The sequence below is a fragment of the Bison bison genome, unplaced genomic scaffold (assembly GCF_000754665.1).
Source record: "Bison bison bison isolate TAMUID 2011002044 unplaced genomic scaffold, Bison_UMD1.0 scf7180017864036, whole genome shotgun sequence".
Taxonomy (NCBI): domain Eukaryota; kingdom Metazoa; phylum Chordata; class Mammalia; order Artiodactyla; family Bovidae; genus Bison; species Bison bison.
The window spans coordinates 3,216,393-3,228,934 of NW_011494608.1; positions in this window are offsets into that span (position 1 = coordinate 3,216,393).

Below are 12,542 nucleotides of genomic sequence, written 5' to 3' on the forward strand. Positions count from 1 at the left end.
TTGCAATGCTGTGTACTATATTCTGTCTACATTCTAATATAAGAAGAGAGGAGAACAAAATTAATGGACATTTCTCTGATAAGTACTGTATGAGTATTTTAATCTACCTAATTTTATGTGGTGGCTACTTTTATTTCTATTTCTCAGATGAAGACATGATGCCTTGAGAAGTTACCTAAGTTCCTTTACTTCCTGTTTTAATAAGTTGCAAGAAAAGTAGATACAATACTAACCTTTTCATGTAAAAGGTGATTTTGTTTTGTTTTCCCCCAGCATCCAAATGTATTTCTTCTCAGGTGTAAGAAGGACTGGCTCAAACAGGACTGGAATATTCCACATAGGCATTTGGGGACATAAAGTTGGGACACCTAGAATTTTAGTTTTATTTTTTAACCCATATTTATTTAGGAATCATACAGCAAGCAGGTACTAGGCTGGATGGACAAGGTAGATGGTTTCTTTATCTTCAAAAGGATCATAATACTTGCTAGGGTAGAAAAAAGATAGAGCACATATAAGATACTTAATGTAGATTAAGAAACATCAGTTACCAAAATGAAGTGAGAAGATGTAATTTGAAGGGACATTGTAGAGGCATTCTGTGTATGTGAAGCCAACTGAACTTCACAAACATACTCTCATTTAATCTTCCCACTAGAACTCTGGTAAGTGATTGGTTGTCTCATCTTATAGATAAGGTAATTTTGGCTAAGAATTTGGTCAATTGCCAAGTTCAATTAACATTCAACTCAATGTTAATTGAAGAACTAACATTCAATCTGAATTAACTCAAAGAAGATATGTTGAGAGACTATTGTATGTTGACACTGTGAGGTGCTGAATGTTGAACAAAATTAGATGTGGTGGTTGCTGTTTTGGATCCAACAGACCAGTTTGGGGAGAGAAACAGTAAAAGGATCAAGATAGTCTAAGAGGGAAAATCAGTTCATAGTGAACTTATAGCCAATTTAAGGATTCTGGATGTTATTCTTAAGTGCAATGGAAAGGTACTGCCACATTTTAAGCAGATGAATTATATTTTCAGAAGACTACACTGACTGTGTAGAGAAAAGAGACTTAGTAAGAGCATACACAAGATACGCAAGGTTTTGAATGGCAGCCAGAAAAGGATTTTTAATAGCTTGAATCTAGAGAGTGGTGGGCTGCCTTGATGGCTCAGACACTAAAGAATCTGCCTGCAATAAAGGAGATCCAGGTTCCATCTCTGGGTCGGAAATATCCCCTGGAGAAGGAACTGACAATCTGCTCCAGTATTCTTGCCTGGGAAATCTCATGTATAGAGGAGACTGGTGGACTACAGTCAATGTGGTCGAAAAGAACTGGACACTACTGAGTGATTAACACTTTCACTTTCTGAGAGTGGAAGTGAAGATGGAAAAGAGTGGGGTCAGTACTGGGAGTAGAATTTTTAGGATTTTTTGTCTTCATTTATACATGGGGAAAAAAAGGGAGATGAGGGCTCTATGGTGTCTCTAAACCTTTCATTGATGTGTTTGAATAAGCAACCAAACTAGTACTCAGGTTAGGTAGACTAAGTGACCATTTTCTGTGAGACTCACTTTAAGTGAATACCTATTATCAGTGGACCCAGTGACCTTCGTTCAGCTGGACACAACAGGGAGCTGCTGCTATTCCCCTCTGGCCACAACCAAAAAGGAGCTGTGATCCCAGGAAAATGAAACACTTGAAAATGTAGTCACTTGAAAATTTCAGAGCTCCATCCAAAGAGTGCTGATCTGATTTTCTGAGATGTCAGTATGTTTCACTAGCTATGAAACAACTGAGTTTTCAAGACATCTTCATTAAGATAAGTCAAGGTGCTGATATACCATAATGTAGATTGCCAGGATTTCCTGCAAGTCCCTAGGAGATAAGACAGTGTCTGCACGGGGTGGTAATTTGGCAGAGCGCCGAGCCATACTGCAGCAAGGGCTCTGTTAGCATTTCTTCTTGAAACCATATTTTCTGCGTTGACTATCTGGCAGTTTTGGATTGCCTCAGGCTTGTAATTGGCAACTGAGCTGTTAGACCAGATGGCATTTATTTATTTATTTATTTTATAAAGGAGAGAGAGGGAGAAAAGCATGATGTGAATTGGAAAGTCCATTTTTAGTTATAGAACAGAAAAAAAATAAAGGAGAAAAGAAATTGATTTTAAGCAGTTCCAGATGTTACATGCTTTCTTATTTGCAAAGTCACATCTAAAAGGAGAGCGCCATTAAACACAGAAAACAAAAAAGAGAGGAGAAAATTAAAAAAAAAAAAAAAGCTGCAGAGTAACGTTCAGTTGGATTCATTTGTTAAGGATTTGTATTTACAGTGAATAAGCCCATATTTTTAAGGACAGAGAAAAAAATCATTCAATTTGCATATGAATAATTACTTTCATACTGTGTCAAGATGAAGAACAGAAGAGCTTCAGCTGCTAAAAGTTCCACAGTGTTGTGTCTTAATCACCAAAGCTCTCTCCAGCCCACCTTGCTTATTCCCAGAGTCCATCTGTGAGGTTCTATTGTGTTCTGCCTTCTTCATCTGTTTTATTTTGTCCAAAGCAAGACTTTAATTAGCATCCATTAATAGAGTGCCAAGAGCATCTTCCATCAGCCTTTGTTTCATTTTAGATGGAGAAGAAGCACAGGGAAATTATAATTTCTGTGATAAATTGTGTCCTGTCCTGAAACCATGTGCCAAGATTTTCCAAACCTTAAATTCTAATGTGTCATCTCTTCTCGGGGCCTCTGAAGTTTATATTAGTAATATTCTAAGGAGATCAGTACCAGTGATTATAGTGAACAGGTTTTAGGCTGGTGTGTTGACTTGAAATTCTTGTCACGTGTGATCTGGGTTCCGTGTCGTCTTCACTGGATTCACACCATCCAGAGGCCTCATTTGGCTCTTGAGTGACAGACCACTAGTACAATTCCCAGTCTTCCTGGAGTGGACCCTCAGACATGGTATCTGCATCAGCTACCGTGCGTTGCTGATGTTGAATCTCTGCCACAATCTGAGGAAGAGGGCTCTAACATACCACCAAAGAAACTGTGTTCAAGGGCACACAGCCACACCACTATAGAGTCGTTATTTCTCCTCTCCTGGTCTTAGCTTCTTTGTCAGCAAATGGATACATGCTATTTTTGTTGCTGTTGTCGAGTCTGACTCTCTGTGACCCTATGGACTGTAGCCTGCCAGGCTCCTCTGTCCACGGGATGTCCCAGGCAAGAACACTGGAGCAGGCTGCCAGTTCCTCCTCCAGAGGATCTTCCTGACTCAGAGATCCAACCCGTGTCTCCTGCATTAGCAGGCAGATTCTTACCACTGAGCCAACAGGGAAGCCCACATGCTATTGCAGGGCTGATCAAATATTACTATTGTATTGTGTTGATCAAATTAGCAAATCAGTGTGAAAAACCATAAAAGTCAGGAAAAATGATTTTTGAATTTGTATTCTACTCTCCTATTTACTATCTATGAGACTTTGGCGAACTTGCCTAGCATAGCTAGGCTAATGTTTCCTTATTTCTAAATGTGATTACTCTGTTGGGAAGTTATGAGAATTAAATTACACATTCAGGTAAATATAATATGCCTAATAGAGTGCCTGAAATTTAAGGGGCACAAAATAAATAATAGATCCTTCTGCCCTCCTGTTTTCTTTCTCTGGGCTAATTGATTTTGTACATGCTCATGGTTAGGAAATGGTATAAATGAAATTGCCTTATGAAAAACAGACTTGCAAACTATACTTTTCATTATTAAATGCTTTCTGTATGCCGGGCAACATTCTAGGCACAGGAAGTAGAAAAATTAACAAAACAGATGGGACTCCACATTCATAGGAAAGAAAGACAATACATATGGATGTGTAAGTGATGTTAGTAAAACAAGATATCTGGTCTTGCCCTTGTCTCCCCAAACCAAATTCTGCACCATGAAATCTGAAAATCAGTATAGCAAAGAAACACATTTCTTAGATAAGAAAATAAAAAGGAGGAAAACAAGCTAGTATTTTTCAGGTTTTCTTTGTTAAACTGGAAAATGCTAGGACCCATGAATATGACCACATGGTACCAGAGGAGAGGCTCCTCTGCTCTAGTGAGTGCTGATGTGATGGAAATGACTCAGGCACATTTACACCCCTGCCTCCCACAGGCTGATGCAAGAGCCCTGGCTTTATTATGCTGAGAACCTAGCCCTCTGCAGGCCCAGCACTTTAAACTCGACTCAAATGCAACTCTGGGCATTTGTTTTTCAATTTGTGATAGGAAGAATGAAGAGGGGTAACATATAGAGAAGACAATCATATGAAATGTCAGTCTAACCGGAGGAGGAAACTGAGGCTCTGAACCTGCATAAGTTTTGGGTAGAACATTAAGCCTCACACAAGGCATTGAATGGAGTGTCAGCTGATCTTACCTAGAGTTTAAATGGCAGTGAGTGGAGATGACACATGGGTTAAACATAGTAATTCGGTAAGTACTATTCATTATGGTGGTTTTTAGGCATTATGAAAAGGTGACCAAATGTGCAGTTTATTTTATTAAGAATACCCAGGATTGCTTGGTATGTTTCTGGAATCCTTATATCACAAATATTCAAAATGAGAAAAGAAAAAAAAAAACTGTCTTTTCAAGCAACTGACCTTTATTAGATAATATCCATTAAAAAAGAATGCTTTCTCTGTTGACTCTCAATCATAATTATGGTCTTCTGAAAAGACTGGAGATAGACATGAACACTGGAACATTTTGGAGGAGGAAGTAAGAAATGTCTTTAGGACTGCCACTTAGTGGGTCTTGAACTCCCTGATAATACTAATGATGTCCATTAGATCAGGTTATTGTAAGACTGAACAGGAAAATGTTCTAGAAAGAGGCCTCCCAGATTCCCAAAATAAAATGAAACAAATTGTTTGGAAATATGTTAGATTTATAGTAATTACATATTTCACTAGCAAACAAGATGACTACATGAAAAAAGAACCCTGATGCGGAAATTAAACAGACGGTCTCAGAATACTACTTTTTTGTTTGTTCTTATTTTTTTATACCCACATTTATTTGTAGGTTACAAAAGTTTATACTAAGAATAAAAGAGTGGGAAAGAAAATGAAACAAAATGCATACCCATTAAGATGTATAGGGCATCATTAAAAGAAATAAACTTTTGAAGCTCTTCACTTGAGAGAAAAGAAATTGGAGCAAACACAGTAAAACCAGCCAACATTAAGTAAGAAGACAGACTTACTTAATGGGGAAGAACACAAAGCTGCATATAGGATGCTTTTAAAAAATTAGGCCTTAAAAGAAAAGAGAACAATCTGGCTAATTAGAGAACACTAAGGATGTGGCAAAAATAGCCAAGTCCAAAATTGTCCTCAGATCATGTGGTCCTTGAAAGATACAACTTGATTCAGATGATCATTTATAAATGAAAATTAAACATGTTATGAAACCAATAAGAAAAATAGCAAATTCCATTTTAATTTAGTTTTTATAAAAATCATAGCCATAATCATGGTGTGGCACAGGATGGAAAGTTAGATGTTAACTCAAAAAGCAGTAGAGTAAAACTCCATTCTGGACATTTTTGTTAAACTTCGTTTTAATCGAGGTTCTGATATTAATAAGTTGTATGATGTCAGAAAAAAAAATCACCTAACTTTTCTGGAACTGTTTCCATTTAAAGAAAATGGATTTGAAGCTTTCTGTAATAATATATTATTCTACAGCAAAACTTAGGCTGTTTGAAATACTCAGAAAACAGTTTTCCAAATGATTGGAAATGTGCTCATTTTAGGACTAAAGCTTTTCATTCAGACATTTTTTACTAGATTTGTTTTAACCTTGCACGTTGGTTGCACCTGTTTCTCCTTTGCTATGTAAACGATATTAAATGCAAGTTCACCCTTCCTAATGAATTTAAGGAATTCACACTGCCTGACTGTGATTCTAGCTGGGAATCTAGCGTTCAAGTTTTCCTCTTTCTGCCTTTGCTCAGATTGTACCTCCAACTCACAGCAGCCCTTCCTGCAACCGTCACTCTTCCCCTTCTCGGTGCAAAAACAGCCTTAAAGAGGGCTTTGGGATGGGGTGGATTTTAAGTAAAATGCCCAGGTTTCCACAAATGTATTTATCTAATACTACAGGGACTCTTCAGGGCTTCCCAGTTGGTAAAGAACTCACCTGCCAGTCCAGGAGACATAACAGACACAGGTTCAATCCCTGGGTGGGGAAGATCCCCTGGAGAAGAAAATGGCAACCCACTCCAGTATTCTTGCCTGGAAAATCCCACGGACAGAGGAGCCTGGTGGGCTATAATCCATGGGGTCACAAAGAGTCGTACACAACTGAGTGCACACACACATACACACACACTTGGACCCCTCAGAAAACATTTGTCTTTTTTTCTTTTCAGCAACGTGGGTCACAGAAGAGGTGGTTGGATAAATGGGAGACTAAGCTCAGAGAGAGGACGTGTGATCCTACCATGTTACACACAGCCTGGAAAGATTACCTCTCCCTCGAACAAAGCCAGTAGCCCCATGATTAAGCAAAGTTGGTCTTTGAACACTCTGCTTACTCATATGGAACACTTTTGTTAACTTTTGGAGAAGTCCAAAGATTTTCTCTCTACCTTAGCTCCCTCAGATCAAGAAAAAATAAAGTGTGATTGATCTTAAAATACTGCCCCTACCCAATATTTGCATTTTCAGACAAGCCTGGAGTGGGCAGAGTTTACAGACATACTGAATGAAGGTTGTACGAATGAACTGAAGTGAGAGTGACTGGTTTAACTGCAGGGAATAATAGGCTTAATTCTGGAAAATGCTGAAGTGAATTATAACGCATAGTGTTAATATTTTCATGTTAAGTTTGAAAATAATCTGAGCTTATTTGACATTTTAATCACTTATAACAGGCAAATTTGGCATATTAAAGTATAATTTGACATTGTAGAGTACCTAGTAGATTAAATCGATTTCAACTTAAAATGTGGAATTGAAAATTTGATTTTGCTTGTCATTCTAAGTTGAATAGTCTAGGAAAATTTTACTACATCTGTGAAAAGTATTAGGACATCTTATGATTTTGATTTATTAAATTTATAGAAGTTGGTTAAGTGCTTGGGAAGCTTAGCTTACTAGAGAGTTGAAGTACTTAAAAATAAAAATGAGCACATTAAATTTATAATGTTTAAAATGTTTAATTAACATTAAGGTGTAAAGGCTGACTTTAAAGTTTTGCTAGTATTTTCTATATTTATAAGTAGAACATAAAATGAACTGTCAATTAAATTAGTAAATTCAAAAGCACAAGAACCTGAGTTAACTTGACAATATTAACACTTTAAATATTAATTTTTAAAACCAAAGTAACCTTTCAGATTTCTTTTTATGAATAAAATGTCCTTTCAAATACATGAAAAAGAAATACCGATGGTGAAGACTAAGACATCAATACAATGTGTTTTCACTTTTTTTGAGAATCATATTGATGAAATTATAAAAGTTTATTCTTAGATAAAATACCAATTGTAGTCCCATTTGTTTATTTTTGCTTTTGTTATTTTTGACTGAGGAGACAGATCCCCCCAAAATATTGCTGAGAATGATGTCAAAGAGCATACTGCCTATACCTTCTCCTAGGAGATTTTACAATTTCAAGTCTTAAGTTTAAGCTTCAATCCATTTTTTTTTTCTAATTTTATTTTATTTTTAAACTTTACATAATTGTATTAGTTTTGCCAAATATCAATCCATTTTGAGTTTAGTTTTGCGTATGATGTGAGAAATGGTTGACCTTTCATTTTTTAACATGTAGCTGTCCAGTTTTCCCAACCTCACTTATTGAAGAGATCATCTTCTTCATATTTCACATTCTTGCCTTTTTTGTTGTAGATTAGTTGGCCATTTGTGCATGGGTTTATTTCTGTGCTTTCTGTGCTCTTCCATTGCTCTATGTGTCTGTTTTTGTACCAGTACCATGCTTTTTTGATTACTATAGCTTTATTGCATAGTTTGAAGTCAAATAACGACTTCACTTTCACTTTTCACTTTCATGCATTGGAGAAGGAAATGGCAACCCACTCCAGTGTTCTTGCCTGGGGAATCCCAGGGACGGCAGAGCCTGGTGGGCTGCCATCTATGGGGTCGCACAGAGTCGGACACGACTGAAGCGACTTAGCAGCAGCAGCAGCATTATATCTACACCTTTGTTCTTTTTTCCTTCATGATTGCTTTAGCTGTTTGGGGTCTTTTATGTTTTGATAAAATTTTAGGACTATTTGTTCTAGTTCTGTAGGAAAAAAATGATGAATATTTTGATAGGAATTTAAATGAATCTATAGATTTCTTTGGGTGAAAGTGAAGTTGCTTAGTCGTGTCTGACTCTTGTGACCGCATGGACAGTAGCCCTCCCATCAGGCTCCTCCATCCATAGAATTTTCCATGGCAAGCGTACTGGAGTGGGTTGCCATTTCCTTCTCTTTCTTTGAGTAGCATAGGCATTTTAACAATATTATTTTTTTCCAATACTTGAACACATGAAATGGCAACCTACTGAATGGGAGAAGTTATCTGTAAACAGTATGTCTGATAAGGGCTTAAATACATAAAGGACTAATACAACTCAGTACATTAAAAAAATGAATCTTATTTAAAAATGAACAGAGGCCCTGAATAGGCATTTTCCCAAAGACGATATATAGACGTGCAATAGCACATGAAAAGATGCTCAGCATCACTAGTCATCAGGGAAATACAAGTCAAACTCACAATGAAGTCTCATCTCACACTTTCCAGAATTGCTATTGCCAAAAAGACAAAAAACAATGTCTTGGTAAGGATATGGAGAAAAGGAAACCCTAGTATACTGTTAGTGGGCCTTAAAGTGTCATAGTCCCTATGGAAAATCGTAAGGAGTTTCCTCAAAAAATTAAAAATGGACCTACCATTTAATCTAGCAATTCTACTCCTGGGTATTTCTATAAAGAAAATAAAAACTTTAATTTGAAAAGAATATGCACTCCAGTGTTCACAGCAGGGTTGTTCACAATAGTCAAGATATGAGAGCAAACGAAGCATCCATCAACAGATGAATGGAAAAAGGAAGTATGGTATAATGTGTAAGTGTGGGTGTGGGTGTGTGCACATGCAAAGTGGAATATTTCTCAACTATAAAAAGAATGAAATCGTGCTATTTGCAACAGCATGAATTGACTTGGAGGTATTATGCCTAGTGAAGTAAGTCAGACAAAAGAAGACAAATACCATATGTTTCACTTACATGAAGAATCTAAAAAACAAAATCAATGAACAATATAATAAAACAAAAACAGAGTCAAAGATACAGAATAAACTATCCGTTGCCAGAGAGTTGATATGGGTGAGGCAGATTAAGAGGTGAAAACTAACATTTTTAAACTAAATATACCACAGGGACTTGACGTACAACACAGGGAATACAGTCAACATTTTATAATAACTTTTTTCTATGGGTGCAACATATAAAGATCTTGAATTGCTCTGCTATACACCTGAAATTAATGTAACATTGTAAGTCAACTATACCTCAATTAAACACTGTGAACAAATACTAATAATTATATGTGCATATATTTTGTTATATATGTGCATATATATCTATATATATATCAGTCAGATCAGTTTAGTCGCTCAGTCATATCTGATTCTTTGTGAACTCATGGATTGCAGCACGCCAGGCTTCCCTGTCCATCAGCAGCTCCTGGAACTTACTCAAACTCATGTCTGTAGAGTCGGTGATGCCATTTAATGATCTCATGCTCTGTCTTTCCCTTCTCCTCCTGCCTTCAATGTTTTCCAGCATCAGGGTCATTTCAAATGAATCAGTTGTTTGCATCAGGTGGCCAAAGTATTGCAATTTCAGCTTCAGCATGAATGAATAGTCAGGACTGATTTCCTTTAGGATGGACTGGTTGGATCTCCTTGCTGTCCAAAAGACTCTCAAGAGTCTTCTTCAACACCACAGTTCAAAAGCATCAATTCTTCGGTGATCAATTTTATTTAGAGTCCAAATATCACATCTATACGTGACTATATATGGAAAAACCATAGCTTTGACTAGACAGACCTTTGATAGCAAAGTAATGTCTCTGCTTTTTAATATGCTGCCTAGGTTGGTCATAGCTTTTCTTCCAAGGAACATGCATTTTTTATTTCATGGCTGCAGTCACCATCTGCAGCTATTTTGGAGCCCCTCAAAATAAAGTCTCTCACTGTTTCTATTTTTTCCCAATCTATTTGCCATAAAGTGATGGGACCGGATGCCATGACCTTAGTTTTCTGAATGTTGAGTTTTAAGTCAACTTTTTCACTCTCCTCTTTCACTTTCATCAAGAGGCTCTTTAGTTTTTCTTCACTTTCTGCCATAAGGGTGGTGTCATCTGCATATCTGAGGTTATTGGTATTTCTCCCGACAATCTTGATTCCAGCTTGTGTTTCATCCAGCACAGCTTTTCTCATGATGTACTCTGCATACAAGTTAAATAAGCAGGGTGACAATATACAGATTTGACGTACTTCTCTTCCTATTTGGAATCAGTCTATTGTTCCATGTCCGGTTCTAACTGTTACTTCCTGACCTGCATACAGATTTCTCAAGAGGCAGGTCAGGTGGTCTAGTATTCCCATCTTTTTAAGAATTTTCCACAGTTTGTTTTAATCCACACAATCAAAGGCTTTGGCATAGTCAATAAAGCAGAAATAGATGTTTTTCTGGAACTCTCTTGCTTTTTTGATGATCCGATGGATGTTGGCAATTTGATCTCTGGTTCCTCTGCCTTTTCTAAATCCAGCTTGAACATCTGGAAGTTCACGGTTCATGTCCTGCTGAAGCCTGGCTTGGAGAGTTTTGAGCATTAGTTTGCTAGCTTGTGAAGTGAAGTCGCTCAGTCGTGTTCGACTCTTTGCAATCCCATGGACTGTAGCCCACCAGGCTCCCATCCATGGGATTCTCCAGGCAAGAATACTGGAGTGGGTTGCCATTTCCTTCTCCAAGCTAGCTAGCTTGTGAGATGAGTGCAATTGTGTGGCAGTTTAAGCAGTCTTTGACATTGTTTTTCTTTGCGATTAGAATGAAAACTGACCTTTTCCAGTGTTGTGCCAATGCTGAGTTTTCCAAATTTGCTGGCATATTGAGTGCAGAACTTCCACAGCATCATCTTTTAGGATTTGAAATAGCTCAATTGGAATTCCATCACCTCCACTAGCTTTGTTCACAATGATCCTTCCTAAGGCCCACTTGACTTTGCATTTGAGGATGTCTGGCTCTAGGTGAGTGAATCATCTCACCCTTGTGGTTATCTGGGTCATGAAGATCTTTTTTGTATAGTTCTTCTGTGTATTCTTGCCACCTCTTCTTAATATCTTCTGCTTCTGTTATGTCTATATGATTTCTGTCCTTTATAGTGCCCATCTTTGCATGAAATGTTCCCTTGGTATCTCTAATTTTCTTGAAGAGATCTCTAGTCTTTCTCATTCTATTATTTTCTTTATTTTTTTGCTTTGATCACTGAGAAAGGTTTTCTTATCTCTCCTTGCTATTCTTTGGAACTCTGCATTCACATGCTTATATCTTTCCTTTTTTCCTTTGCTTTTTGCTTCTCTTCTTTTCACAGCTATTTGTAAGGCCTCCCCAGACAGCCATTTTGCTTTTTTGCATTCTTTTCCATGGGGATGGTCTTGATCCCTGTCTCCTGTACAATGTCACGAACCTCCATCCATAGTTCATCAGGCACTCTGTCTATCAGATCTAGTCCATTAAATCTATTTCTCATTTCCACTGTATAATCATAAGGGATTTGATTTAGGTCATACCTGAATGGTCTAGTGGTTTTCCCTACTTTCTTCAGTTTCAGTCTGAATTTGGCAATAAGGAGTTCATGATCTGAGCCACAGTCAGCTCCCATTCTTGTTTTTGCTGACTGTATAGAGCTTCTCCATCTTTGGCTGCAAAGAATATAATCAGTCTGATTTCAGTATTGACCAGCTGGTGATATCCATGTGTAGAGTCTTCTCTTGTGTTGTTGGAAGAGGGTGTTTGCTATGACCAGTGCATTCTCTTGACAAAACTCTGTTAGCCTTTGTCCGGCTTCATTTTCTACTCCAAGGCCAAATTTGCCTGTTACTCCATGTATCTCATGACTTCCTACTTTTGCATTCCAATCCCATACAACGAAAAGCACATCTTTTTTGGGTGTTAGTTCTAGGAGGTCTTATATGTCTTCATAGAACCATTCAACTTCAGCTTCTTCAGCGTTACTCGTTGGGGCATAGACTTAGATTACCGTGATATAGAATGGTTTGCCTTGGAAACGAACAGAGATCATTCTGTTGTTTTTGAGATTGCATCCAAGTACTCCTTTTCAGACTCTTTTGTGACTATGATGGCTACTCCATTTCTTCTAGGGGATTCTTGCCCACAGTAGCAGATATAATGGTCATTTCAATTAAATTCATCCATTCCATTCCATTCCATTATATA